Raw genomic sequence first — 27643 nt, 5'->3', positions numbered from 1 at the left:
AACAGCAATTTTCTATGCACACTGGGAACTGGGAGTGATCAGGACCCTGGTGCCCGTGGTAAACAGCTTTGTCACTCATGTGGGACTGTTTGCTGAGGAATTTCTGGCTTTATAGAAAGTAGGTAGAGCTTCAGAAAAGTGGAGGAAATTGTGATCAGAGAAAGAAATTAATACTGCACTGTGTTCTCCAGAAGTCTTTGCTGTCAGGTAGTTCAGGTAACATGATGAGAAATTTGAGAAATTTCTTTTGTGAAAAGGCAAGGAAAAGTGGAAGGTGTGAAGCTTTCTTCTAAATTCAGTGGGGCCTGACTAGCTCAGTGAGAGTTTTGAGACAGAGGTTTGTATTTAATAATGAAAACAACACCCACTGCCCTGCTCAGGCAATCGTGAGGGACTGGACTGGAAAATATACCAGCTATGTTTTTATTTTAGGTGCAAACAAAAAATGTACTTTCTTTTGTCTTTGAGGGGTGCACTCCTCAGGGTTTTGGTACTGACAGGAAGAGTTCAGATGCAAAATTTGCAGATAAGAAGACCATAAAGTTAATGCTCTGGGTAACACACTCAGGTTTTTCAAGGCAATGGCACTTGAGCCCTCGCAGTGAATATCCCTGAGGTCAGTTGGTGCTCTTCCTGTGTGCACAGCTTCCTCTCTCAGTGAACAATGGGAAAGTACAGCTGGGTGCTGAATATCTGAAGTCTGTCCTAGAATTTTCACTCTCAAATAGAGGCAGACCTTATCTTTCTGGAGAAAATAGTGATTCCGGGGTGAGTGGAATGAGTGGATAATGAAGCTCAAAGCTACATGAAGCATCAAGGACTGTAAGGCATAAAAGATAAGACAGATAATATTTGGGCTTTTTTTTCCTGTTTATCTTAGTTTTCCTTTATTCTAGTCCATCATTGCATTTCTTTCCCTTTTGGACTTGAAATGTCATTGCAGGAGCCAATGAGAATTAGATCATTGAGGTAGTTTTAGTATATATTGGTGAAATCCACAATCTAGAGATAAGGTCATAATTAAAAAACTTCTTTGAAGGAAAGTGAAGGCAGGTGTGTGTATGCACACATAGATGCACAGTAGAAGTGCATTTGTATATGTTCATGTCTCAATAATTCACTATTAATTGAAAAACAGCAGTGCTCAGCAGGTGATTGGGTTTGTGTTGGGAGGGGAAAACTTGGGGTGGTTCCATCACAAGATAATTCTGTTCTGGCAGCTCATAGGGATGTTACTCAGGAGGTATCAAATCCAGACAAAATAATTTTCAAAATCAGCATCATTTCCAAAATCAGAAAAAAAAGTAAATCAGGATTTGTTGAACTGCAGAGTTTGAAACTCTGTCTGAAGGTTTTTCTTCATCACCAATAATTGTTCTTCTCCCTGAATTTTTGGAGCATTCAAATGCCAGGGTATTTCAGTAGATATGAAAGAAAAACCTGCTGATGTTTATTAAAAGAAAATTGAATGACTTATTTAGTTATCAGTCTGGTGTTGATCTGATGCAAATAGTATAACAATACCCAATGAAGAAAAATATTAAAAAAATGAGTAAGAATGGTTAATTGCAATCTTTGTAAAGGGGCAGAATCTGGAGTCTAAAAGTTTACCTAAAATTTCTTCTTTTATTATTTCCAGGGCTGTTTGTAGGTTTGATTTATGGTTTGCTTTCTCACAACAATTTCTGCTTCATAGCTTAAAGCAAAGACCAACTGAAACATGGTTGTTTTTGTCTTGCCTACACACTGATGTAGTTAGTGCTTTATGTTGTAAAGGGAGAAATTAAAATTTAATTAGTATTTTAAAGCTCTCAGAAAAACAGCTGATGAGAATTACACCCCTTAGAATTTGTACAATGTTTATAAATAATAATACATTTATAAATAACACTGTGTGTGATTCTACACAGGAGCTTTGCCATGCCATGAGCACGAGGGGAATTTATTTGAAATCTTATTCAGGGCTGTGTGAGGTTGAGAAAGGCACAGAGCTCCAGCTCTCACTGCAATTTAATAAATTCTGAAGCAGCAGCTACAGATGATGTGTCAGGTCCTTGAAGTGCCTGTGAGCTCCTGCTTGAGAGAGGAAGGAGGGGATGAAGGAAATCCTGCTGCTGCTCCTCCTGGACAGAGTGTCAGGAATGTTTCTTGGGAGCAGGACAGGATTGGTTTTGCTTTGGCTTGCTGAGGTTTTGCTCCAGGGTTGGTGAGATTCTGAGAGTTGCCAAATCCAGGTGTAGTCATTGTTTTCTTTGCTTGTGCTTCAACAAAGTTCCCCCATCTGGAGCAGAGCTGGAAAAATCTCAGAATTGGAGTGGGGTAAGGCTGTGGTTCCCTTCGTGTGCTGGTGCCAACTGGACACAATTTTTCTTTTAAGGGGAAAAAACCAAACCACAAACCCCAGAAATTGCCAGCCTGTGTTTCTCTTAGCCCACAGGAGTGAGTGGGTGACTCAGCATGATGCCACCAACTAATGCAAGATGTTTCTGTTATTTTACGATACAGAAACACTTATTCTGGTTAAGGACAACCTTACAGACAAGCTGTTACAGATTCCTCTTTCTTCCCCTCTGCACTGAATTGTACTGGTTTTGTTTACTGAGCCCTTCCTCCTAGGGATCCTGAAATGACAATATCAGACTGATAAATCATAATTTGATGTCATGGCTGGAAATAATGGCTTTGTCCTGCAAATCAACTTCTTTTATTAACTGGAAAATGTTTTAGTGGTCCACATGTCAGGACACTTTTAAAACATGAGCAAGGATGGGATAGATGTTCCTCTTCTCTGCTGCCTTTCCAGGATTAGAATTGTTTAAATTTTAGTTGTCTTGGGTGGAGGTGTGCAAGGACCTACCAAAAAAACCCCAAAAAACAAAACAGAAACAAACAAACAAAACCAAAACAAAAACTAAAAAAAAAGAAAACAAAACAAAAACAAACAAACAAAAAAAAAACAAAACAAAAAAAAGAAAAACCAAAAAAACAAAACAAAACAAAACAAAAAAACCACCCCCAAAAAAAAAGCATGAAGAGAAGGGTTCACATCTGGAACTTTTCCCTTTTGGAAGCAGAGTTCATTGCACTTTTCTGTGGAAAAACAACAAAAAAAGGCTTATTCTGGCCTGTTTCAGAGACAAGGTGCTGGACCAGTCGTGCGTGGATTGGAGTGGGGATTCCTGGCTGGCCTCAGGACAGAAATGTCTTCTAGGGAACAGAATGATTGGTGTAACAGTTAATTTTGTGCTGCAGGCTGGAAAAATGCGTGGAAGCTAAAGAGGAGCTGGAGGCAGACCTTTACAGCAGGTTTGTTTTGGTGCTGAATGAAAAGAAGGCAAAGATAAGAAACTTGCAGAAGTTGTTGAGTGAAGCTAAAGAATCTGCAGCGGATGCCAAGTGTGCAAGGTATTTAATTTCCCTGGGTTTCTTGGTGTGGTGCACATTTGAGTTTAGCTTAGTTCAGTTTCCATTTCCTTGGCCCTGACAGTGAGTGACAGTTCTTCCTGGCTGAGTGCTGGGTTATCCAAACCAGTCCTGGAAGTCATGGAAGAGGAGGATTCTTTCTGGCATCCCTGCAGGCAGCAGCATATTGCTGTGGGTGCTGTAGCCAAGAAGTGAGTGTTTGATGGATCTGTCCTGCTTTCTGCTGGGCTGCAATTGATTTTCCAATCAGATCATGTCCCTGCCTTTTCCATAGGTGGTGATTTCATACATATTCTCCCTGAATGATTTAATTCCTTTGAGAAACAAAAATACCTTAATTCCTTTCCCTTTCTTTTGATGTTTTTAGGGATAGTATCGCTGCTACTCAGATGGTTGTAAAGAGAGAAAACGACTATGATGCCAGCACTGATGAGGAAAGTGAAAATCCAGCACGGGCCTCGTTGCCATCAGGTAAGACAGAAAGCATTGTCTTCGTGTTATATCACAGACAGGCTTTGTGTGAATAAACCTGAAGGAAGGCAAAAGACTACCTGACAGATTGCTCTGTGACAAGCCAGCCAGCAAGCCTTAAAAATACCTCTCCTGGAGCAGAGTACAATACTGGCATTTTCAAATTAGAGAGGGGAGGTTTAAAAGCATGTTGCAGGAGTGAAGGCACTGTCATTTCTTGCAAAGTGACAAATTACACACTTTGCAGAACTAATGACAGTCTAACAGTATCTGAACCATCAACAATTCCATTTTAAATTCTAGGAATCATGATGTGTGTGCCGTGATTGATAAAGTGTAAAAGGTAGCTCCTGACACTTTCAATAGTGTTTAAAAAGGGGAAAGAGAAGAGGTTTAACAGCTATAAAAAGAGCTGTGTGCATAAATGGAATGAAAGTGTATTTATAGCAGAATCCACTTTAATTTGTCAAAGATTTTTTGGCCTTGTGAAGATGCTCATGAAACTTAATCTGATGAATTTTTCCAGGACTAGAGCCTTGTAAAAAGTGTGTGGGATGAAGTGATGGCCCATTATACAGTACAAAATATTTAACTGTGAATCAGCATTTTGGCATGTTTGTGATAAACTAGTGGGAATACCCAGGGCAAATGCTATCAAAGTTTCAAAACTGCATTTCAAAACTCTAATATGGCTTATATATAGGTATACATATATATGTGTATAAAAATAGATACATAAGCTTCCCTTCAGGTCTGCAAAGGTTGCTATGGGTTCTCTCACTGGAGCTTTTTATTTCCACCACAGGTAAAGGTAATCCAGACAAGAGTGTCTTCCTGTAAAACAGCAATTTTCTATGCACACTGGGAACTGGGAGTGATCAGGACCCTGGTGCCCGTGGTAAACAGCTTTGTCACTCATGTGGGACTGTTTGCTGAGGAATTTCTGGCTTTATAGAAAGTAGGTAGAGCTTCAGAAAAGTGGAGGAAATTGTGATCAGAGAAAGAAATTAATACTGCACTGTGTTCTCCAGAAGTCTTTGCTGTCAGGTAGTTCAGGTAACATGATGAGAAATTTGAGAAATTTCTTTTGTGAAAAGGCAAGGAAAAGTGGAAGGTGTGAAGCTTTCTTCTAAATTCAGTGGGGCCTGACTAGCTCAGTGAGAGTTTTGAGACAGAGGTTTGTATTTAATAATGAAAACAACACCCACTGCCCTGCTCAGGCAATCGTGAGGGACTGGACTGGAAAATATACCAGCTATGTTTTTATTTTAGGTGCAAACAAAAAATGTACTTTCTTTTGTCTTTGAGGGGTGCACTCCTCAGGGTTTTGGTACTGACAGGAAGAGTTCAGATGCAAAATTTGCAGATAAGAAGACCATAAAGTTAATGCTCTGGGTAACACACTCAGGTTTTTCAAGGCAATGGCACTTGAGCCCTCGCAGTGAATATCCCTGAGGTCAGTTGGTGCTCTTCCTGTGTGCACAGCTTCCTCTCTCAGTGAACAATGGGAAAGTACAGCTGGGTGCTGAATATCTGAAGTCTGTCCTAGAATTTTCACTCTCAAATAGAGGCAGACCTTATCTTTCTGGAGAAAATAGTGATTCCGGGGTGAGTGGAATGAGTGGATAATGAAGCTCAAAGCTACATGAAGCATCAAGGACTGTAAGGCATAAAAGATAAGACAGATAATATTTGGGCTTTTTTTTCCTGTTTATCTTAGTTTTCCTTTATTCTAGTCCATCATTGCATTTCTTTCCCTTTTGGACTTGAAATGTCATTGCAGGAGCCAATGAGAATTAGATCATTGAGGTAGTTTTAGTATATATTGGTGAAATCCACAATCTAGAGATAAGGTCATAATTAAAAAACTTCTTTGAAGGAAAGTGAAGGCAGGTGTGTGTATGCACACATAGATGCACAGTAGAAGTGCATTTGTATATGTTCATGTCTCAATAATTCACTATTAATTGAAAAACAGCAGTGCTCAGCAGGTGATTGGGTTTGTGTTGGGAGGGGAAAACTTGGGGTGGTTCCATCACAAGATAATTCTGTTCTGGCAGCTCATAGGGATGTTACTCAGGAGGTATCAAATCCAGACAAAATAATTTTCAAAATCAGCATCATTTCCAAAATCAGAAAAAAAAGTAAATCAGGATTTGTTGAACTGCAGAGTTTGAAACTCTGTCTGAAGGTTTTTCTTCATCACCAATAATTGTTCTTCTCCCTGAATTTTTGGAGCATTCAAATGCCAGGGTATTTCAGTAGATATGAAAGAAAAACCTGCTGATGTTTATTAAAAGAAAATTGAATGACTTATTTAGTTATCAGTCTGGTGTTGATCTGATGCAAATAGTATAACAATACCCAATGAAGAAAAATATTAAAAAAATGAGTAAGAATGGTTAATTGCAATCTTTGTAAAGGGGCAGAATCTGGAGTCTAAAAGTTTACCTAAAATTTCTTCTTTTATTATTTCCAGGGCTGTTTGTAGGTTTGATTTATGGTTTGCTTTCTCACAACAATTTCTGCTTCATAGCTTAAAGCAAAGACCAACTGAAACATGGTTGTTTTTGTCTTGCCTACACACTGATGTAGTTAGTGCTTTATGTTGTAAAGGGAGAAATTAAAATTTAATTAGTATTTTAAAGCTCTCAGAAAAACAGCTGATGAGAATTACACCCCTTAGAATTTGTACAATGTTTATAAATAATAATACATTTATAAATAACACTGTGTGTGATTCTACACAGGAGCTTTGCCATGCCATGAGCACGAGGGGAATTTATTTGAAATCTTATTCAGGGCTGTGTGAGGTTGAGAAAGGCACAGAGCTCCAGCTCTCACTGCAATTTAATAAATTCTGAAGCAGCAGCTACAGATGATGTGTCAGGTCCTTGAAGTGCCTGTGAGCTCCTGCTTGAGAGAGGAAGGAGGGGATGAAGGAAATCCTGCTGCTGCTCCTCCTGGACAGAGTGTCAGGAATGTTTCTTGGGAGCAGGACAGGATTGGTTTTGCTTTGGCTTGCTGAGGTTTTGCTCCAGGGTTGGTGAGATTCTGAGAGTTGCCAAATCCAGGTGTAGTCATTGTTTTCTTTGCTTGTGCTTCAACAAAGTTCCCCCATCTGGAGCAGAGCTGGAAAAATCTCAGAATTGGAGTGGGGTAAGGCTGTGGTTCCCTTCGTGTGCTGGTGCCAACTGGACACAATTTTTCTTTTAAGGGGAAAAAACCAAACCACAAACCCCAGAAATTGCCAGCCTGTGTTTCTCTTAGCCCACAGGAGTGAGTGGGTGACTCAGCATGATGCCACCAACTAATGCAAGATGTTTCTGTTATTTTACGATACAGAAACACTTATTCTGGTTAAGGACAACCTTACAGACAAGCTGTTACAGATTCCTCTTTCTTCCCCTCTGCACTGAATTGTACTGGTTTTGTTTACTGAGCCCTTCCTCCTAGGGATCCTGAAATGACAATATCAGACTGATAAATCATAATTTGATGTCATGGCTGGAAATAATGGCTTTGTCCTGCAAATCAACTTCTTTTATTAACTGGAAAATGTTTTAGTGGTCCACATGTCAGGACACTTTTAAAACATGAGCAAGGATGGGATAGATGTTCCTCTTCTCTGCTGCCTTTCCAGGATCTTGAAAGGCAGATGGAGGGTAACAGTTTACTCTTCACAGTGCCTGGAAAGTGACCAGAAAAGAGAATATGATTCCTCCTCCCAGGTATATGACAAAACTGCAGGGAAAGATTTAATTATTGCAATCTATTGTAGGACAACATAGCTGATGGGACATAGGCAATGGAAGAAATTACTTTATGATGTATTGTTGTTATTTTCAATTATAAATGCTATTATATGTGTCTGCCTCTGGACAGAACAAGGCTGCTGTGCACCAATTTGCAGTCAGCTTGCATCCTGTTTTATTTTCTCTTCTCCCTGAATTCTTTAGTCATATTTCACGTTATAATTGGTAGAAGTTATCTCTCCTTAGGGTAAGGAGGGATGTCATGATCTGCCCTGTTGGATCAAATAAAATTTTATGATCTGTGTTTCTTGCTGAGGTGTGTGGAAATACTCCATATTTTCCCAGATATTCAGTGCCCACACTTACCTGCATGTTTGATGATGAGGACAGGCTCAGAATTGGTTGTACTAAAATCTCTGCAGGGCTCACAGTAAATAAGAGCAAGTACCTTGCCATCTCCCACTGCCTCACCATGCAAATGTTCCCACCCCCTCCACTGAAGCTCCTGCCTTGGGGATTATGTGTTATGCCCTCAGGACTTTGTGGCACTTTAAATTTAATTAGCTCTCCTGTGTAGTCCAATCCACTGATGGCTTGGTGCTGCTGGTTAATAAGCTTTGATCAAAGTTAATAATAATAATAATAAAAAAAGCCTGTTGTAACAGCACCCGGCTGTGCTGTGCAGTTAAAGTTCCATCTGTGAAGGCTTCTCTTTAAAAGTGAGTTTTTAAGGAGTTTTAGTACTTAGCCATCTTAATTTACCTCGGGTTTAAATTATTTCTCTTTTTGTCAGGCTGTAATTGAAAATGGTTCATCCTAGAGGAATAATCTCATTTCCCTTTCCTTTAAAGCTGTAGATACCTTTTCTTTTCTTCTCCCTGAAATTTGATACTGATTTTTCCCCCCACAACCTGATGGTTTTATGCCTCTGAAATAGTTGTGGTGGCCAAACTGGTTTCCTTCTGTGTTACACCAGGTGTCATGGGCAAAATACATTTACAGTACAAGTATCAAGATGTTCCATGTCCCTTTAAAAATTCTGTTGTGAGTATTGCACTGAGGGATTTACAACATGTTACCTTGACATTTATCTATGAAAATTATCAAAAATGCTTATATCTCTGCATATTCTATACACACCTTTTTACTGTTCCTTCTTCAGCATTTAAAGTGATGCAGCTGAAAGTGGCTTCCCCAAAATGAGTCATTATTCACTGCAATTCTATAATTGACAGAGTCAGATTTATGCTTTGCTAAGATTCTTGAAAGTTTGGTGATTGATCAAAAAAATTAGATGAGTTAATGATTACACTGCACAGTTAGGTGCAACAACATTGATTAATATGAAATTTAAAAATGTTTGTTGTTGTATTATCCACATACTACTAAATGTTACACATGAAAGAACTTTTATTTCCTTGGTGAGTTGTAAAATGTTTTCAAGTGCTATTTAATTTCTGCATAAATCATCAAATTAACTGCCTTTATTACATTTAAGTTAAATTTTAAGAGCCTTCTTTTAGAATCATTTTCAGGCCAAGGTGCTGATTACAAGCTCGATGTACACCCATGAATCCAGTGTTGTTTTTTTTTTTTTTCTCTTCTCCTCAACTGAAAAACCAGGTTAATTTCAACAGGTCAGCAGTGTGCACTTTGAACAGAGGTGGAATTATTTCGTTTTTTGGAGTGAGGGGGTTAATACGGTCATGCAAAGGAGAATAAATGAAGTAAAGTTCAAGTTCTTAAGTTAATAAGTCAAAATTAAATCCATTAATGAAGCAGTGCCTTCATAAATGTTATCTCCTTCTATGAATAATTACTTCCCAAGCCTATTTTGACACCTGTTGGTAGAGAATTTAACTCCCCGGCTATGAAACTGCAACATCAGTGGTGCTGGAGCTGTGCCCTGCTTGCCTCATCCTCCTCCAGTCCACAGCTTATCAGGTGAGCAGGAACCTCCTGCCAGCCATCAGCAGCCTGCCAGGGGCAATCCCATTCCAGCTGCTGTTTCTCCTTTAATCCACAGTGCCTGCATTTGTTTAGCACCCAGGGCCCAATGGTCCTTTTGGGATCTGGTGCAATTAAAGGACCTGGCAGGGATTATTTTTATGACACCAAATTATTCTTCAGTACTTGTATTATGCAGCACAGGAATGACTGGATTCGGTGCACAGTGAAATGCAAGCCTGCCAAGGAAACCTCTGTCACACAATTTCATTTTGAGCTTTATCCTCCCACTGTCCCAGGCTGCTCCAAGCCCTGTCCAGCCTGGCCTTGGGCACTGCCAGGGATCCAAGGGGCAGCCACAGCTGCTCTGGGAATTCCATCCCAGCCCTTCCCCACGCTCACAGGGAAAAACTTCCCATCTGACCCTGCCCTCTGGCAGTCAAAATTCAGACAGGAAGAAACAGCATCAAAAATATTTAGGTATATTTCATGATATACTGAAAACAAGATAATTGACATGCAGAAAACACAGTGCATTTGCACTCCCTTCTTGCAAACACGTCTGTACTTCAGAAGAGTTGACATTTGGTTTAGCACTGTTGGCTCTTGGAGAGATCTCCTTTCAACAAGGAGAAGCATTGGTTCTTGAGGAAGAAGGGTTCCTAAAAGGGTGGTGATCCTGAGCACTGGGATAAAAACTTTTATTTTCAGCTAGGGCTGCCTATCAGTGCCAGCCAGCAAGCCCTGGATGCTGCAGGTGCTGTCACACCAGGGAGCAGCACATCCCAGCAGAGTTTGCTGTCACCTGTGGCTGTTCCAAGTTCTACAACAGCTCTTCTGATGCAGAGTTGAGTATTTTGCTGGCTGCCTTCTCAAACTCCACATTTCCTGTGTGTTTTGGGCGGGGAGTCAGGCAGTGGGCAGTTCCCCAGCGCTGGGTGCACACACCACTTTATTTTTTATTTGGACAGTGGGGGCATTTGCTCCAGCCACCTGTGCAACGCTCACTGCCATAATTATCTTAATGACTTCCCAGCTGCATTACAGTGTCTCATCCCAGCAAACAGCCTGTGTTGATTAAAAGCTGGGTTGCTCAAGATTGCACTAAGCCCTGTGGTTGTTCCCTTGATTTATTGCTTTTCCAGGTTAAAGCACACATCCCTGTTTTTAACTGGAAGTTTTCTCAGCCAGGCTGCACCCTATGAGTCTGGTGGGTCTTGGCTGGGTTTGAGAATTGGTTTCCCTGTTTGGCTCTTTATTGTGTCTTTAAGCCCAGTGGAAACTTGATGGGAAACAGATTTTGCCCTAAGGAAATGTCAAAGTCATCACGGTATCTAAAACAGGAATAGAAAAAATGTTTTATTTTAATGCTTTAAAACACCTCTGAGTAAGAAGGAAATCTCTTTGCTGCATCTAAAAATCATGAATGTAATACTCCTGCAAACTATTTTTTTTTTACTTATTTCCTCCTCCTCTTCTCTACTGTCCTGCTTATTTTACTGGACATTTTTGTTATTTAAGTCCATCTCAGGTAAAAGGTACTGTCCTAAGGTCCTAAGCTTTTATTTTTAAGGTGGCACATAGATCAGTCTAAACGACACTGAGAGTGAGGTGATAAAATTGTGCTAGAAAAATTTGCTTTACTCAGTAGAAACTGTAAATGATGGCACTAAACTGATACACAAATTCCACACAAATCACTTGGCATGTTGCCAGACTTCCTGTAAAGCTGGGTTTTTTTTTTTTTTGTCAGTCATTGTATTGAGAGGCTGAGAAGTTCCTTTTCATCTTTAGGATGAAAGGCTCTTCTCAAGGACCCTTTTCCTCAATATCCATGATGCTGCATGCATCACATGCACAGATTTAATGCAGAATGTTAGAAATTTGTGAAACTTGGAAGGGGGAAAATGGCTTCAAAATAATCCAGGCACAGTAGGAAAATGGCATCAGTAGGTATTATTCCAGATTTTGTCATGCATTTTGCTGCATTCTGCTTGGTTTTGAAGCTTCACCTGAACTCACTGCTTTGTGTACAGCAGGACAGGTGACCTTGTAAAGGAGCTCTCAGTTACACACCCTGTGTCCAGGCAGGTCAAACACCAAATTACACACTCCAAAAGACAACTTTCCCATGTGGGATCTGATAGAGGGGAGAAGTTTTCACATCTGGAGCTGTCAGCAGCAATTTATTAGCTTTTTTTTTTTTTTTTTAATTTACTATATGAATTAAAAATAATAAAGGATATAATGCCAGAGCAAAAGTATTGTAAACTCTGAGTTGCTGGTTTTTTTTCAATTAAGTGCAGAGAGAACTCAGTATACATGAAACACAGAGACTGTGCATTTCCTCAGACATACAAATACCCCATTTATTTACTTTTTTTTATATTTTTAATATCTGATTAGTTTTACTCTGTGAGGACACACAAAACATGACACCTGCTAGCCTTACAGAGAGGGTAAAATCCATAAGGTTCACAGATTTATATCTAGAAAAACAGGTGCAAGACCCACTCTGGGCATCCTGAGTATGACACCCCTATCTTAGAAACGAAATATCTAATTTTTGTTTTAAAAAAGGGAGATTTAAATAAAAAGAAGCTCACAGATGGATTTGTCTTCCTGCAGTTTTCATCTCCATTTCACAAGACGTTACCTAGCTTTGCTTCTGTTCCTGTGAGTTAATATCATGTGCTGAGAAGTAATGTGATCACCTGGGACCAATCACACTGAAATCATTAATCTTTTAAATTCTTCCCAAATTTAAACTCAGTAATGCACTTTTCCAGAGAAGGTATCCTTGTAGTCAAGCTGCAAACCTTTTCTTCCCTTGTAGCTTATAAAAAGTCAGTAATATTCATTAATAATTCATTACCAATTCTGTCAGTGTGTAAGAAGGCACAGTCTCACTCTTGATGCAAACAGAAATTTGGATGATCTGTGAGCAGTCCAAAACATACCATTCTGGAAATCTGGATATTTAAATGTGAATTAAAATGAGTGGCCATCTTTAATTATCTTTTTTTCATAGAATATGGGGTAAAATTTAAATGTTATTGTGTAGATATAAGTTGTGTCAAATTCATCTAATTAAGATGAAACAAAAAAGGTACATTACCATACATTTTTATGTACCAGTATTTTTTAATATACTGATAATATAATAAAAACTAAAAATTGGCGTTGATTCCATGATAGTTTTTCTTGGCCTCTCTTAACCAAGTAACTGCCTCAGTCATTTGAAAGCCACAATCAAAATAACTTAGTCTTCAGTGCTGATGTGTATGGCAGCAAACCAGTTTACTATGCCTTTGTCAAATGACTCCCCACTTCATTGCCAGGGCATTCCTTTGTTCACTTTGAGAGCAGAGTTTCTGGAGTTTTTTTTATTTCATAAGGATTTAAAACTTCCTCAGCACAAAAGTGAATGGGCAGCGCTTTGGTAACTGTGCTAAAAATCTCAGCTTTCAAGAGTACCAAAGTAATTTTCATGATTTAATGGGTTAATCCATCAGCAGCTTGGAAAGAAATTGGATGTAACCAGTTCAGGCAAGACCAAAAGTCCTAATTTTTGTCTCTGTAATGAACCTGGTTGTTTCATTTGGCGAAATAAACTCGGCTTGTAGGAGAACAGCTTGGGAGCAGGGTTTTGTCTCAGCTGAGGCTGGGTCTTCCAGGTGTGCTCACCTGGCTGCAATGTTGTCCCAGCTTACACAGCCCCCAGATTTCCCTCTGCTGATCCTGCAACTGTCTCCAATTCCATACAGGAAAAGCAGGGTTTATTTGGGATTAGCCACACTGTGAGCTGTTGTCTCAGTCAGGAGAAAAACAGCTCTTTAATCTATAGCCAGGTGTTGGATTCTCACAAGGATATTCATTACCTGGGTTCCTGGGAGAGGAGGGTCAGGTCAGGAGTATCTGATTGCCAGCAATTTCCCTGAGACCCTTCCTGGTTAACCTGTCTGTAGTCCCCAGGGGTTCTTTCAAGGGGTGATGTTGGCATTCTGGCACTGTCCATGGGTTGTTTGAATTTTGTCCCACCATCTCCACATGGTGTGAATGCACTTCATCTGCTCTGAGCTTCAAAGTAAATTAAAAAAAAAATAAAAGGAAAGAGAAATTCTGTATATAAAATAAAGCTGTTGTATAGTCCCTACTTGATTGTTTACTTCATTACACCTCAACAAATATTAACTTCTCTAGTTAGGCATGAAATTTGGTCTACTTTGGGAACAGTATCATTAACTAAATGGCTCACTGCTATAGCTTGTTGCTGCTTCAGGAAGCATCAAGACATTTTGGGCGCAATCTTTGAATTCCAGCAAGACTTGGAGAATTTTGATGAAGGTGAAATTTTCTTTCGTCGTTTTTGGTGGGTTTGGTTTTTGTTTTGTTTTGTTCTGGAGGTGAGGAGAAGAAAGCAAAAGCCAGGCACTTCACTCCATGGAGCTGCCTTGTGGGACAGGGAAAGAGTATGTGGTCAGATTTGGGACACATCTCAGCGAAGTGAGGCAGTGGCTTCTTGCATCATTGATCAGCGTGTGAGTGAGGGAAATGAGGATGAAGCAGGTGCCAAAACGTGTGTGTTTGTGTTGAAAACAGCACACAGGGTGTTACCTGACAGAGCCCCTAAAATACACTTGTGGTGCAGTAAGCAACCTTGGGGAAATCGCCTGGAAATGCTGATTTTTCCAAAGCAGTTGTGCACCTCTGAATTTCCCTTGTTAGGTAAGACACTTTGTCCTTAGTTACCAGTGACTCTTGTTTTCCATGTGTGGAAGACTCACAGTGTTTTTTGGTTGGGATTTGCAGGAACACCCCTTTGGTGTGGGAAGGAAAAGATCTATAGGACATCCAAAATGACAAGGGTATTTGGTATATAAGTAATTTTCTTGGCCAGTCTGTAAAAGTCCTGCAGAATCCATGAGACAGGGTTGTGTGTAGATCACACAGATTGGTTTGTGTTGGAAGGGATCTTGAGGATCACCCAGTTCCATGGGCAGGGACACCTCCCACTGTCCCAGGCTGCTCCAGCCCCAGTGTCCAGCCTGGCCTTGGGCACTGCCAGGGATCCAGGGGCAGCCCCAGCTGTGCCAGGGCCTGCCCACCCTCCCAGCACCCATGGTTTTCACCTGTCTGCTTTTCTTGCTGTGAATTTCCTCCCAGCATGTAAGAAGCAGTTCATTTTTTGTTTAGTCCTCGTGCTGAACAGAGCCTTTCCTTAGATCAGAATCACCTCCTCTCCAGTTTCTGTGAGACACTGCTTGCCATCAGCTTCCATCTGAGACAAGAGGTGAATCCTCATCCTTATTCCAGCACTGCTCCCCAGCTCAATTAGCCCTAAAAGCACTGGGCTCATTACCTGTCCTTCACAAAATCTGTCCCTTGCTCAGCCCTGGCTCTACCCAGCGCTGTTTGCAGCCTGCCTGAAGACAGAGTTCCCTGATTCCCTCACTTGACAACAACAAATCTGAGTCACAGTTCCCAGCCGTGTCTCTAGGTGTGCTGAGCAAACCTCCCCACAGAACACTGCTGCCTGTTTGTGTGGCTGCTGCCTGCAAAACGAGCCTTTGTGCAGCAGGTTCAAAACATGTTGATGCTCCAGTGGAGGCTGCTGGTAAATTGCACCTGATTTGATTTCTGTTCTGTTGAGCAAACAGGTCAATTCCAATATCGTCACCTACCTTGATTGGTAAAGGAAAAGAAAATTTGAGGATTGATGTGAAATGCAGATGGACCTTTAGATTAAATGGATTTTCAGTCATTTCACTATACTGTCATTCATTTTTGATGTGATGTGCTCTATTTTTATTTCACCTTGCTGTTTTTTCTGTCCCCATGTCTAAAACTATTCCATTAACCAGTGAAATTTAGGAACATGTTCTGCCAAGTGTCTGTAACATCCAAGGACATTAACAAATCACTAACCAAGCACAAAATGCCATCAAGATATAGAAGAAATTTAAATACACCTCCTCTCTGCATGCCCAGGAGGGATAAGCTCCTATTGTGCACTTAGCTTAACTTTTCATCAAAGTGGAGAACAGAGAACTATTTTCTTTCTGGAAATTGTAGTTTAAACTTCCCAGAAGTGATTGAGTCTTATAGCTTTTAGGGAAATGTAAAAAGTGCTTCTGCCCACCAAGGACTTCATAAAGATTTTTGGCACTTGTGACATGAATGCATCTGTCTTTTCCTTGTGATCAGAAACGGAGGCAGGCTGTGAATGATGGGAATGAGATCTTCAATTTCCCACTTCCCTCTGCCTAAACTGGTTTTTTGGTATTTTTTCTTTTTTTGAAAGAGAGAATGAAAGGTGTTGTTGCACAGGTAGCAGCTTCCCTCAATTATTGCAGGCTAATGACACTGACCACGTCACACCAAGGGTAAAATCAAATCTCTGACATGAGTCCCCATGAAGCAGGGCAGGAATTACAAGTTTCCCAACAGAGGATTTTTGAGGGCTATGAGTGCTTTTAAGCTATCCTTAAGATATTTGAATCATAGGATTGATGTCAGTCATTTTCAGAAAGCATCAGCAAACTCAAAACTGTGGTTGGCCTTTGGTTTGTGAGTGAATTATGTCACTTTCTAGGCTGCAGAACTGCTTCCTGATGCTTTACTCTTTACTTGGTTGCAACACTTGGTTCAGGAGCTGCCAAATGAAAAAATCTACTCTCTTTCTAGGCATATGACCATCAAAAAACTGTTTCAGTGTCTGAGAGCCTCCTGGTTAGCTTCCTAGCACAGCTGAATTTTGATAATCTGAGGAAATAATAGGCGAAAAATCACTGGAAACAGGCATCATTCTCACTGCACCCTGAGAGAAGGAGGGTCTTGTCCACCTCACAGAAACATGGATTTGCAGATTCATAGATTCACTAACATTGGGGAACACCTCAAAGGTGGTGAAGCCAGCACTGCAGCATCCCTGAACACCACACCCTCACATTTATTGATGATTCCACCACTGCCCCAGGCAGCCCACTCCAGCACTTGAAGACCCTTTGTGTGAATAAATTATTCCTAATACCCAAACTAATCCTCCCCTGGTGCAATTTGAGGCCATTTCCTCTTGTCCTGTCTCTTGTCGGGGGCAGAAAAGAGCAACCCCCATGCTGGACCTTTGAGTTTTGGAGAGCCAAGGAGAGGAGATGGTTTATTTTGGATAAACTAAGGTGGAAGATGTGCAGCCATCCCATTGTAGGCCCTTTTATGTTCACTGCAGGTATTTTATGTGCCAGAAAAAGGCCAAGTGTGCCACTGAAGTGTTATAGGCATTGGAGAGCTGCAATGAGCATCCAGATAAGCACTTTCAGGAGATACTTATATTTTATGGCTAAAAGACACTAAATAGTTTCTTAAAGCCCCAGCCCCATTAAGGATGTGTCTGTAGCCTATTGAGGAGAATTTTTACTGCATGAATGATGGAAAGTTGCCTTAAAATAAATCACTGGTGAGTTCCCCCTGTTGAGCTGGAAGGAAAGGAATGGGCACAGGAGATGAGCCTTAGTGGGGCAAGGGGATATAATCCACAGTTCCTGTCTTCTGGTGGGAGAAAAGGTGTTAAATTTGTGGTACAGGTTAGGGATTTTGCAGCTCTAAGGTGGGAACAATGTCTGTTTCTCCATCCTTCTGCAGCCATGAGTAGTAGCAGTAAAGGACAGAACAAGATCCCTTTTAAGTTAAATTTTTCTCTTTATTTTTTGAAAAAATGGGACATCAGACAGGAAGAAGTGGCACTGCATTTTGGTGAGATTAAGCTATTTCCCACTTCATTCTCCTCACTGTGGCTTGCTGAAACTACTGCAGGAGAGATGTGGCATTTATTAACAGCAGCCAGTGGCTCAGTCAGTGGTGACCCAGTGAATTAGCCCTGCTGTGTATCCATGTCCTTTGTCTGGGCAAGGAAACTAGAAGGGAAAACAGCCCCCAAATCCTTCCTTGCAGCAGCCTGGTGTCTCAGAGGTGAGCTTCTCCCAGTAGCCCAGGCTGCTGTCCTCATTCAGGACAACACTGACATTTTTAATTCATGGCTGCTTCTCGGAACAAATCATCCCCTTGTTGGTCATGGGCTTGAGGAACTTTAAAATCCCTGTCTGGCAGACAGGAGGTGGCTTTATTTTCCTTAGATATCCATGGATAACTAGATCAACACAGTTCTTGTTATCAGCTGGAATAGTTGTTATTAGTGAAAACAGTGTTAGAGGAAATAACAGGTATTTTTGTAGTGAGGGTTCCTGAGGGTAAGTGGTGAAGGCACAGAGCATTTTCCTTTTTTAAACCACCAAAACAAGAGGCTCTGATGTGTGAGCATGCAGGCTAGCAGCAATCCAGGGCTCAGCAAGCTGCATGGACTGGGAGCTCATCACAGCTTTTGGGAATGTCCTCCCAAAACTGTCCTGGCCACGCAGGTCCCTTCAGCTCTTTCAAGGCTGGGAAGGATTTTTTGTATCAAATAGAATTTCATATCCCAGGAAGGTTTGGTATGTTAGCAGTTTATAAATGGATGTTTTAGTCATGGTGGTGCTTTTTTCCTGCTACTTCAGGGGAAAGAAACAGCAGTGGACCCTAAGCTCTTTCATATATTTTAACAAAAAAGAACAAAGCTGCTATGTGCAGGTTTTGCAGGAGAGGGAATGGTCAAGAAGGATTCTAGGTGTTTCTCAGGTAATGATATTACTCAGCTGCCTTTTCAGGAAATACAATTTGAAGTGACTGCGTTCATGCCCAGCATGCAATTAGCCTTTTGCTTTGTTTTGTGCATTTCACCAGCAAGCTCTATCCCCGAATAATACTCTGAATTCTCAATTGGTGTAATTCATTATGGTTCCATTAACTTCCAGAGAGGCTGCTCTGGCTTATTCTGGCCCAAAGTGTTCAGTTCTGAACGTGTAATAAAAGTGTTACTCATCTGAGCAGCCGCTATTCACATCCGCACTTTGTGCCCAGTCCTGGAGGTTTTAATGTGTTTTTTGTTGGTCAACAAAGAGGCTGTTGTGTGCATGGGCAAAGATTAGATGTATCTTTCTCGGCTTTTGAGCTCTGCTCTGACGTTTTTCACTCTTCTGCACAGTGTTCTCCACGAGGAGTCAGACCAGACTGGTCTTCCTGGGAGGCAGGCTGCCAAAATAACACCCAGTACCAGCAACCGTGGGACTGAGGGCTCCAACTGGAGCACACAAGGAAAATATTTTCTTAAGTGTCTGATTTGGAACTCTGTGTGATTTCCTTTTGATTTCCTTTTTTTCTCCCTCCCTCTTTTTTTTTTTTTTTTTTTTTTTTTTAATTCAGGTATACCAATATAATAATGATTAATCCGTTCCATTAAAGGAAAATTGCAGGTTCTCAAACATCTTTTTAGACAAGTATTATGATGGTTAGAAACAATGTTAGTTAAAGGCAAAAATTCCAGCTTTAAATAATATCAGCATTGTTTTTTTTTCTTAGGATCAGGCTGTCAAATACAGTGCTACTCAGTACTTCTAAGATGGAACCTTTAATTTGAGAAAATATGACACCAAGATTCTCTAGTTTACTTTTTTTCCTAGAAAGAGTGAAAAAAAAAAAGAAATTATATAATATTTTCTGCTTATAGAACGTTGTTATGGCTTTATGTCATCCCACACATCACCTGCCTAACCTAGTGACTTTATTCTGCTTTTACTGTTAGTGAGCCTAATTTTTCAGGTCATTGTAGCCTGCAACACCTTTTTTAATCTTGGTTCTTTAGAAAAAGTCATAAGTTCATTCATACTTCCCAACATCTTCAGCAAATTTCTCTGGAAATAACCCACTGACATTCTTCCTGTGACGACATTGTGTTTTCATGGTATTTCATCACTAGGGTTTACCACGTGGGTTATATCACAGTGATCATCCCTCGATATTTTTTCTGAAGCAAGGTGCCAGAGGAAAAACTCTTTTCAGTCTAAACCAGTCTGTTTTGTTGTGGTGGGAGCAGGAGTGTGTGTTTACACACCCTTTGTATTTAAATCCCATTTTCTCTAAGCTTTATTTAGTTAGACGGAGACTGTATTACTTTTTGTAATCAAACCTTACCATTACAGTAACTGTTGTTTTGGAGAAATGTCAGGAAGTGTTTAAAATTTCCACAGGGCCTTAATAATTTAAATGAATTTTTGATGGCAAAGGGGCATGAGAATCGCCCAGTGTAATGAAATTACAAAAATACATTAAATATAGAAAAGCATTTTCTTCTTGCGTATAGATATTTTGAGCTTGCATGAAATATTAAGCAACCATAAATTATCCCTATATATAGATGTATGTTTTTTTTAGAATCACTGCACGTTGATGGAGGGGTGGAGGAATTGCATCAAGCTTTGCCAGTGCAGGCTGTGTTTCACCCTTCAGGCAGCTGATACTCTGCAAATATCAGCAAAACTTGGTAGGGAGACTCTTTATCTGAAGAAAATACCATCTTTCTTGGGCTTGGGTGTTTGGGGTTTGTGTTTCCAAGTGGGTTTGGGTGATCAAGCTCCCATCCTTCCCATTTTAATAAACAATTCTCCTGCTGCCTCCTGGCCCTGGTGGCTCACAGGGATGCTGGCTGGGGGAGGATCTGTGGAACATGAGCACAGCCCAGGGCGTGATCCTGTTTTTTGTCACTGAGGGCTGCAGCTTTTGCCATATGGAAAGACTATCCCAGGGTTAGTGGTTCCCAGGGGAGAAGGGCCAGTCCTGTGAGGAATCCGGCCATCACACGCACTGACCTCAGCCTGCATCCTGGCTCTGCATCCCTGCTTGTTTGCCATGGTCTTCTGCCATTCATCTCCACCACTACCCTGTAAGAAATCCCTGGGGATGTCCCAGCTCCTCCATTCCCTGTGCACCACGGGTGTTTTCATGGTGTGGTGTCAGAACCCAGGACACCCCTCTGGGCACCCTGGGTGACACGAGCCCCTGGCAGGGGCTGGGGAGTCCTGGCAGGAGGCCAAAGGCACTTGGGATTTCAATCTTAACCCATGGAGCAAATTACCAACCTTGTATGGAGAATCACAAGTCACAGAAGTTTAAGTGGAATGATAATGAATTAAATCACTGGGTGAAAAGTGAAATTTTGGGGATTTTACTACAGGGATGTAGGAGGCAAGATGAAGGGATCCAGGTGTTGTTCTATTCTTCTTCCTTCTTCTTCCTAGCCTCCATCTTCTGGGTGATGCTGGCACATTTGGATTGGTTTAGAACAGAAACAGACAGTCTAACATAGGTGATAGGTGTTGGAAAATAATGATAAATAAAGCACACGTAGTTCATAGTATAAAATGTAGACACCAGCCCAGGGGTGGGCAGTGTGCCCTTGACAGACCTGCTAGACAGAACTCTGTGGGTCCAAGAAAGAATATTTTAGATAAGAGACAATAAAAAACCTTGTGAACCAGAGCCAAAGAATCCTGACTCTTTCTTTGGCCATCGGGCTGGGAAAAAGGGACTTTTGGGTCATCCCAACAGTAAGAAACCCAAGAGTGTGGGTTACATCTCCTGAAGCTGAGCTCCTTCCTGACTGTGCCCTGTCTGTGCTGGGCTTTGCTCATGGTCTCAGCCCAGCCACACCAGGGGAGCAGATGTCCAAGGAGCTGGTGAAGAGAAACAGCCCAGGTCAGGGTGTCAGCACAGGTCTGCGCTCCTGTCACAGGTGTCACAGTCCATTCACAATGAATAATTAATGGTGGCAGAAAATCGTGCTGTGGATGTGTCTGTGTGAGTGTTTAAGAGCATCTAAATAGAAGTTGTTACAGTTTAAACCAACTTCTCCATTCTGATTGAGACCTGGTGATTGATAATTTTTTGTTCCTAGTGTATCAACGCCCGGGTTTCATGCTCACTGTTCGGAAAGTGTTGTAATAAATATTAATGTGTTGCTGCTCTCAAAGTACTTACTGAGATCTTTAACATTCTTTAAATAAGCCTTCAGAGCCTCTTAGGGCAACCAGAATTACCTGTAGCATTTTCCAAAGCAGAATTATCCTGTGATGTTGATTGAGATTGTGCCAGTGCATCTGCCATAAAAACATTAATGTCATGTCTCACTGAGGCACCTTCCATGTTCATCATTTCTGAATCCATTACAAAGACCTTAATGGCAGCTGTATATAAAGACATGCCATAATGACATCTTAAATGCTGTCTTTTAATTCACAGCATGAAAAGCCTTTTAGGGATACGGTATGACAAAAAAAAAAAGCAAAAAAAGCGGAGAGCTGACAGCAATTTGTAGATAATACTCATGGTATGTCTTTTATTTAGTGGGGGTTTTATATTGATTTCAAGAGAAATAAATGGGTCCAGGAAGGTAATAGTGTAAATAGTACTTTGTTCCTAGTGAATGACGTGTGAGACTTCAGTTCAGCTTGCTCATTCCACAGGAAATGCAGGAAAATGCATAGCAGAGTTTGGAACTGTATCAGCTGGTTATACAAAATTTAAAAATACACAGTAGAAATAAAAGACCTAGAGCTTGTTAAATTTGGGGGAAAAAGAATGTCTACACATACAAAAAGCACAATATAAATATACTAAAATCACTTCTGCAGCAAAGGTTATTTGGAAAGGGCATGAGCTTCTCATGGAACAGTCTTTGAGAAGGAAGGGGTTTGAAATAATTCTGTCACTTTCTGGGCAGTGATCTGCTTTGACCAGTCACCACAGTCTCCTCAGTTTGTCTCAAAGTTTGCTAAAGGCAGGGAAAGAAAAGGAGGATGGATATAAAAGAAGGCAGTACAAAATCTCACAGACTTCACCCCAAATTTTTAGTGATCATCACTGAAGTGTGGAGGATGCTGAGGTAAAACTTGGCTTTCCTGAGGTTGTCATGTTGAACTTCCCATTTCTTCACTTAATTTTTCAATATTTTGAAAATACAATTTTCCAATTTTTAAAATATTTAAATATATTCAAAATAAAAAATTAAAATATTCAAAATAGATATTATAAAAATGATTTTGAATTTTTGGAAGTATAATTTTTAAAATTTTTAATATTTTTGGCAGTGGTTTAATCTTTAAAATACTTCAAATAAAAATTTTAAAAAAGGCCAAATCCCATTTAATGTCTAAATTTGCTTCCTTAATTAAATCACAATGTTGAGATCACCTTTGCTCCTGTCAGAAGCTCTGTTTGGAGCATTAATTAGGCTTTTCACTCTCCATTGGCATTGACTGAAGGATTGTGGACACACTTTATATTCTTTTGAATGCTGAAAAATCATGAGTCCATCAGAGTGGCTCGTGGGCCATTAGATCACAGATTGTCTTTGCTGAGCCTTGCTCAACAGCAGTGGCCTTGTCCTCGTGCCTGCCCACCCCAGGAATCTCCACTTCCCTTTTACTCACCTTGACTTTTGTCCTCTGACAGTGACGTTTTGAGTGATCGGGCTCTGTGCTGTCATTAATTCTGTGTGTTCACGTGTAAGGACAAGTTTTAAAGTGGCTGGTTTGTGTTCCAGGGCTAAAGCTGTGTGTTGCTGTGGAGGGGGCACAGGTCTTGTGTCACTGGCTGATTTTAGAGTGGGTTATTTTAAAGCTTTAAATCTGTCTTCTCCTCTAAAAGATGTAGTGCCACATATTTATGTTGCTATTTTATCTCTAAAATAGCACCACATATTTATATTGCTGTATAAATAAGTAGCAAAATCCCTTCTGTTCTGAATGTAGTATTTGTTTAAATGTTTTTGTGCTTCCTTACTAATATAGAGTGAAATACAGGCAACCAAAGTTTCTGTTTAAATAGGTTTTTATTTTAGATTTTTCCACCTGAAATGTTTTCTCGATCTAAAGTAGAAGTACCTGTAATGCAAAAAAATGGAATGTGTAATGCAAATGAAAAAATCTTAGGCTTATAGGTACAACATGATCAAGTTGTTGGTAGAGGTTACACATTTATCCACCACAAAATGCCATCATTATGATACATACATTTTCCAGAGTTATGGCCTCCCTTGAGTTGTATTGATTTCCTCAAAGGTTGTTTAATGGGGAAAGAAATCATTCTTGTGGCAGAGGAGTCTGAGCTCCTGGGCACGGGGGGGGGATGTCCTGAGTGCAGCTCACACTTGGATTTTAAGGCTGCCTTTGGTACACAGCGGGAAATCTCCCAGTCCGTTCCCTAGGAATCCCATGGGATCCCAGGATGGTGATCCTCCAAACCAGCCTTAATCAGGGAGACCAGGTACTGCAAAACCTGTTCAAGCACCAGGGTGACCCACTGCTTTCTCCAAAGGAATTAGAAAATAAATTTCACAACTGGTGGAATCACAGAGTCATTTATTCAGGCTGGAAAATCCCTCCCAGCCCATGGAGTCCCAGCTGTGCCCCATCCTATATTCGTAACATCTAAGTAATTGCTTTCCATGTAAGTGAAGTTCTGGGTGACTTGTGGAGACACATGCAGCCATACTGTGTTAATATGCACTACCAGTCAACATAATTTGGTCAAATGTCACATCAAGATGTGCATTAAAGAAAACATCTCTCGAGGTTAAGTAGCAGTTTTTAACGTAGCTGGTTTTGCAGCAGACTAGAAAGACAATTTTTGATATGTCTCTAATTAATTGACTAAAGGGGATATTAGCCCAGGGGCCATTCGCCTTCTGGGCACACTGCTGGCTGAGAAAGTCAAAATAAAGGTAAATAAAGTCAAAAGGCTTTATTGCCTAAAGATCTTGTAGTGGCTGTTGTGCATTTCTCCATCCAGGTCACACTTAGTGAAGAATCAGAGGAGTAGCAGCAGCTCTCACCACACGCATGAGGGGTTTCAGACTTACTGTTGGTATTAATGCAGAAGCTGTTTTTTAAATAGTGGTCCTGAAGAAATATGTTGCTTATCTTCACATTCCAAAGAGCAGCACTGGTGACTGTTACCTGCACAGGTTGTGGAGTCCCCAAAAGGGTCCCCAAAAGTGTCCCAGGCCAGGTTGGACAGGGTTTGGGAGCAGCCTGGGACAGAGGAAGGTGTCCCTGCCCATGGCAGGGTGGGACTGGATGAGCTTTAAGATCCCTTCCAACCCAAACCATTCCACAATTCTGTGGTTTTATGACTACCTAAAGGTTAAAATAATCACTTACTGGCTTGAAATCAGTAAATAATGTTGATTATTCACGTTCTTCTGTAGGACTGACTTTCAGACCTCAGGCTCCACATCCACACGAGCAGGGGTTAGGGATAATTATGATTTCTGGCATGTGGGGTAACTTTAGAGGGGAGATAACCTCAGATCATTGGAAGCCCCACCACTGCTGCTGCCAGGGCCTGGATAAGCTGTGTGGGCTGAGCCACACCAGCTCAGACACCAGAAAATCCAATTTGAGCAAAAAATGATGGAATTCCAGGCACAAGGTTTGTGCTTTACGAGCCTGGTGAGAAATTACTCTGGGCTCCACTACCTCACGTTGAATTGAGACATCACAGCCCAGAAATCTTTTCCAAAGTGGCCTCATGATTTCAGCCCTTCTGTCTGCCTGCTTTGTTGTTTTGTTTGCTCGACCTGCGTGGTGCTTCATGCCTCCTGGGAGTTATGTCCAGAAGCCTCCTACCTCCACCCTGGGTGGTACAGATGATCCAAACGGGACATCCCGGGAGCCCAGAGGATGACTCCAGCAAACAGTCACACCCGGGACGCTGAGCTCATCCAAACCTCTTCAAACCACGACCTTTTTGGTGCTGATGCCTGAGTTTGGATGTGCTCGTGTGCTGGATGACTGCATCCAGCCGTGGTGCGCAGAAAATCAGCCTTAATTCAGAGGTTTGAGGAGATTCAAGGGCCAGAGAGGGAGAAAAGGTTCGTGCAGTAAATCAGGAATTGAAGTGGATTGTTGAAAAGCTGTTGCTGAGCAGCCTAAAACTTGTCCCCAAACAGTCCCTGGCCAAGACTAAAAGCACCACAGCATCTGAGCCACCAGCTTTGGTGCTGCCTCTGTCAAGCACCCATGGAAAAGAGCAGGGAAAACATTGTTAGGAGATTTTTGTTAGGGGATTTTAGATTGTTAGGAGATTTTTAGATGTCCAGATTGAAATTGCAAAATGTTGCCTGCCCGATACACACCAGGGAAGGCCTGAGCACATCCCAAAGATTTCTCTTTGTGCTCTGAGAGAGGTGCTAACTTTCAGGGGCTTGAGACATTATAAATTTGTAGCATTTTCAAGCAAAACCAGAACCTTTAGCAGTGCTTGTAAACAGGGACTTTTTAAGAATTGTAATACTGCTGCGTTATTTTTGGCAAAACATATTGATGTGGATTATTGAGAATTAATATCTCTCATAATGTATGTGGTTTGTTGAAATTTCCCTTCTCAAGGTATTTTGTAAAAGAGGGGTTTCTATTACAGATCATGGTTTTGATGATTAAAATTAATGAGCTCCCTCAAAGCCCCTTGGATGTGTGTAAAATGCATTCTTCTTTTATCCTCATGTATTCTGATAGATGGAAAGAGACTTTTCATGCTTCATGACCAAACTTATTATTTGTATGTCAAATTTACCCCAATTTTTTTCCCAATGTTGTTTCAAGACAGTGTGAGATTGCAACAGATGAGGACTTGAGCTAATCCCCAATAAACATCCCCAACAATTGAGAAGGAAACCTTATGGCAAACAGATTTTAGCATAAGTGGATTAGTTTCCCTGAAGGTTTGAAGTGAGGGTGTTTTTTGTAGGGTTTGTTGTTTGGTTTGGTTTTTATTTGTTTTAATTTTTTTTTTAATAAAACTGTTCTATTTAAAAAGATTTTAGAAAGGGGTGATGTCAGGAAAAGAATACACTTTGCAAATAGAAAACTCAGTGGTAATAGAGCCTAGAAGGGTGAAATGTAAACTTCCTTACTGAGCTCAATACAATTTATACATTTTGTATAGCTGGAACTAAACTTCTTGCTGGAGTTGTTTTAAAATGTGTCTTCATAAACACTTCCCATGGAGATATTCTTTGTAAAAATAAACGTTAATAACCAGCTGACAGAGAATTTATGGAACCTTGGTCTCAACTGCCTCTTGGCCCCAGAGGATTATGGTACAGTAAACCCAAATTTATACAAAGAATGAAATATACAGTAGGGCAGGACAAAAGGAACAGGGAAAGCCTTTCACTGATTTCCTAACATTAATATAGTGACATATTCCTGTTGCTTTCACTGCAGCAGATGCATGGACTGTGAATAGCAGTGTTTAGTATCTCTGAGTGATCTAAACAAATCAATTTCTCCTGAAAAATGCCAGGATCTGTGCACAGGGGGTAACTTCAGTGTAGGTAGAATGGTGTTTCCTCAGCTGCCTGTCAGGAATGACTTAATCCTGCTTTGCAGATATTGCCTCTGCATCCCGGGGATGTGTTAATTTCCATGCCCATTCATTTAGAAGGCTCTGCTGGGACTGTCAAAGAGATGCTAATTATCATCAGCCACGGTGATCCCTGGGGAATTATGCTGGGATTGAGAAACCAGGGAATTGCTGGAGTTACAGTCAGGGATTAAAGTGATGAGTTCTGCTCCCTCTGCTTTTTCCTTTCTCTGCCAGCTTGGGGGACAGCTCTCACAGGCAGTCCTGGTGCTCTCCAGGTGCCTCTCAGCCCATTTTGTCTAATATTGGTGCTGATTTTAGGTTAAATCAGCAGCTTCATTAAAGAGCAGAACGTGGAAGTCCGGTTGATTAATTCCATGGAGCAACACGTGCTGCCTGGAGTTAGGCAGAATTCAAGCAGGGATTTCTGCTCTGCTAACAGGAGGGCTCTGGGAGGAATTTAGGGGAGCTACAGTAGTGTTACTATCTGAAAATCTTAACAAATTTTCCTAAGATGAAAAAGCTGAATTTTCATTCGGAAGATAAATAAAATCTGTCAGAATTCTCTGCTGCTGTTGATGAAATCTCCAGGATAGGAGATAATTTTAAATGATGGCTTTTCTTCAGGATAAATGCCTGTGTCATTTAAAGTATTCCCTGTTCTGTAGCAATCTGGAAAAGCCTTTTTTTTTTTTTTTTTTTTTTTTTTTTTTTTTTTTTTTTTTTTTTTTAAATAAAGTTATTTTTTTTTTTTG

General features: G+C 40.8%; 1 long non-coding RNA gene across 1 annotated transcript in view; it reads left to right on the top strand.

Moving 5' to 3' along the window:
* The first annotated feature begins 3102 nt into the window (after positions 1-3102).
* The window catches only part of LOC121351287, a 28279-nt gene continuing 3738 nt past the window's right edge, over positions 3103-27643 (top strand). Inside the window, exons 1-2 of the long non-coding RNA XR_005954774.1 lie at positions 3103-3405; positions 3791-3894. This is a non-coding gene — a long non-coding RNA (uncharacterized LOC121351287). The remainder of the gene's footprint in view (positions 3406-3790; positions 3895-27643) is intronic.

This window comes from Pyrgilauda ruficollis, unplaced genomic scaffold (assembly GCF_017590135.1).
Source record: "Pyrgilauda ruficollis isolate IOZ18807 unplaced genomic scaffold, ASM1759013v1 scaffold164, whole genome shotgun sequence".
In the NCBI taxonomy this organism is placed as follows: Eukaryota; Metazoa; Chordata; class Aves; order Passeriformes; family Passeridae; genus Pyrgilauda; species Pyrgilauda ruficollis.
This window is presented reverse-complemented; position numbering and strand designations above follow the sequence as displayed.